Genomic DNA, 3225 nt, shown 5'->3' with positions numbered 1-3225 from the left:
ATTAACAACCGGTGACTCCGTGCTCCTGTGAGCATGATGATCAGACGCTCGGAAAGACTGCGCGGCGAAACACTCCAAAAGCTGTCTGTTTGATTCCGCCTGTGCTTTGGCGAAGGCTTCTAGGAATACTAAAAGACGATCGTCCCCCGGGGACGGAGCTCGGGCGTCGTTGCCGGCGTGCATGTCTTGACATGTCTCGTCATCGATCTCACGATTGCGTTCGCTTGCAGTCGCTTTTCGTGTAAGTGGCATTGTGTATGAAACCGTAGAAGATACGCAAAAGTTAACACAGTTTACACAAAGTTCACACACTTAAACGCAACAAAAGTTTCGTGATTCGGCCCCACGTTGGGCGCCATTTATAATGGAGTTTGTGTAGAAATGAAGAACAAAACACAAATATCCACTATAGTTTATTCACTACTAAAGATTTAAACACTTTTACAATGATTACATTCCTATATTGCGAAATCTTTAGACTATTACAATAAGTTAACAAAGAACCTCAACGAAACTCTTAACGAACTCTTAACGACTACTTTTACAAAAACGCGGCCGATGACAAATTTTATGTTGCCGCGCTGCCATTGGCCGAGCGCGGACCAACGCGGCCATCGTATAGAATTATGGTCGCGTTAACCTCTCTTTGAAATTTACCGCCGCTCGGGTGCGTTCCGTTACACAGTTTAACGCTGACATATATATAAATGACTAGCAAACTCGGCGAACTCCGTTTCGCCACCAGATGGCTTCGTTTTTCCCGCTTTTCTGTTGAAATTTTTCCGGAATTTTCTTTGCTATAAACCTCACGACGCCCAAGACCTTTCCAACGAATGCAAAACCGTGGAAATCGGTTCGTGCGTTCTGGAATTATAGCGTCAGGAAGGAAAACCCGACTTATTTTTATATAGTAGATATGAAATAATGCATATATTATAATCTATATACTAAACAACAATTTCCCACACAATTAAAATACATCAGATTGAACTAAAGTCTATTTAAATTGCAAATACTTATACAGTTCCGAAATAATCTAATTCAGATTAAGCTAAGCGAATTAAAGCGAAGCTGCGATGCTCCCTGTAATTGAAAAGGCGTGTTTGTCCTAGTATATTGTGAAAGTAAATTAGTTAACTGGTTTGATATTACTTCAGGTACCAAATTTGTTGTAATGCCAGTTTTATTTAGGACTAGCTGTTACCCGCAGCTTCGCCCGCGTAATAAATTTGTATGGTACTAATTTTCGTCCCATACCTTATCCCCTTGGGGGTAGAATTTGTCAAAATCCTTTCTTACCGGATGCCTAGGTCTCTCTGTATGCCATATTTCAGACCGATCAGTTCAGGGGGCTACTGAAAACCGGCGCCTCTCCACTAATATGGAGAGGCAAATGCTGAGTAGTCCCCCTATCACAAATACTATCCAAATGTAAAAAAATGTAATTTTTATTTTTATTTCTTTATTTTTTTATTTTTTTATTATTCTCAAAATGTATTAATTATAAGTTGTTGTATTTGTGATCTTCTTTCTTTCTTTCTTTCTTCTTTCAGTAGTTTGGGCTGCGTGTTGATAGATCACTATGTCAGTCAGTCAGTCAGTCAGTCAGTCAGTTACATTTGAGTTGTATATACATACGTTGTTTTACTCTTTTATTTAACCGAGAGATTTATTTATACTCCATTCGAAAATGGTTCAATACTCTTTCTTTTCTTAGTATAGACTAAGACATTTTAATTGACGTCAAGGTGTCATTTTATCATACATGAAATAATAGAAGAGTCATATAAAAAAAGGAAATATAAGATTACGTTTGTACGTTTTGATATTTATATAGATACAGTTGTTTTACTGCGTAATAATATTTTTTGTCTGCCATATAGTAATAACGTATAAAATTTTAAGGTACGATAGGAAGTAGGTTTAAAAATTAAGATCGCATGAACGTGGAAGATTTAAACGAATTAAAAGATTTCTCAATTTATCTGCACATTCTCGTCACCACTACTCGAAATGGTGAAGGAAGACATGAAAAAATCGGTATCTCGAATAATCAACAATTCGACGATATGTGACAGTTGCCAACCCGCATATGGCCCACGTGGTGGATTATGGCCTGAACCCTCAAAGGAGGTCCGTATCCCTGCAGTGGGAACAATATCATATTGGCTGATGACGATATTAATTTTATACAAAAAACGTGCCAGTGCAAACTGCATTAAAAAATTATATCATGAATTTATTAATAAAATGGATAAGCCGCTTTTTATGTCAAAAGTAAGTAAAAAATGTAATATGCAGCATCGACTTTGACTTAAGTTTATTTTTTACTTTTTAGTTGAAGTCTTTAGCTGCGCCCCGCGGTTTCACCCACGGAAGTCCGTATCCCGTAGGAATATCGGGATAAAAAATTTGCCTATATGTTATTCCAGTTGTCCAGCTGTCCTACGTACCAATTTTCATTGCAATCGGTTCAGTAGTTTTTGCATGAAAGAGCAAGAAACACACACATCCTTACAAACTTTCACATCATATTAGTAAGATAAAATACATAAGATTTTTAGTCGGACGAAGTCAATCAACTTAATATCTGTAATTTTTTGTGGGAATATATTACTCATGTTGTCGTAATTTAATTTCATTCCGTCCCATTCATATAAAAAACCTTATTTTTATTTGACCAAAAATACTTTTTCTAAACATTACGACAACCCGTCTTACTTACAAACTAATACTAATACAACTTATTTTTCTACTCACAAACCTCTACAAAAGTTTTATTAAAAACAAAATTAATATATGTATACTTTACATATACTTATTTATTTAACAATAACGGGTAAACATTTAAAATAATAAACAAATAACGTACCAACGAAGTATTCACCCACACAGACGCAACACAACCGCTCCCTTCTGTGTTATAATTTTGACTGACATTTAAAAATGTGTGTTTTCATTTTTATCATCCTCAAAGCATTGATAATGGCTTGAATCATCAATGACTAACAGTACCTTCGAGGACGTCACTGTGGTTACTAGTGAATGAATAAATTTCAAGTGTCCCACTCCCAAATATTTTTGGATACTAGCTAATACCGTGGCGTTGCTCTTGTGCGATTATTTTGGAGGAAGTGTCTGATTTATTTAATAGGATCCATTGTTCAATAATGATATGTATAAACTACTTTAAATACTATAAAATATACTGCTAACGTTAATTAC

General features: G+C 35.8%; 1 protein-coding gene across 1 annotated transcript in view; it reads right to left on the bottom strand.

The window, feature by feature from the left end:
- Window positions 1-3003, bottom strand: part of LOC119839480 (transmembrane protein 135-like) — a 24014-nt gene extending 21011 nt beyond the window's left edge. The window contains exon 1 of the mRNA XM_038365761.1: window positions 2873-3003. The gene's annotated coding sequence lies outside the window, so the exon portion shown is untranslated. The remainder of the gene's footprint in view (window positions 1-2872) is intronic.
- Window positions 3004-3225: the final 222 nt, after the last annotated feature.

Source organism: Zerene cesonia, chromosome 3 (genome assembly GCF_012273895.1).
Source record: "Zerene cesonia ecotype Mississippi chromosome 3, Zerene_cesonia_1.1, whole genome shotgun sequence".
Classification (NCBI taxonomy): domain Eukaryota; kingdom Metazoa; phylum Arthropoda; class Insecta; order Lepidoptera; family Pieridae; genus Zerene; species Zerene cesonia.
This window is presented reverse-complemented; position numbering and strand designations above follow the sequence as displayed.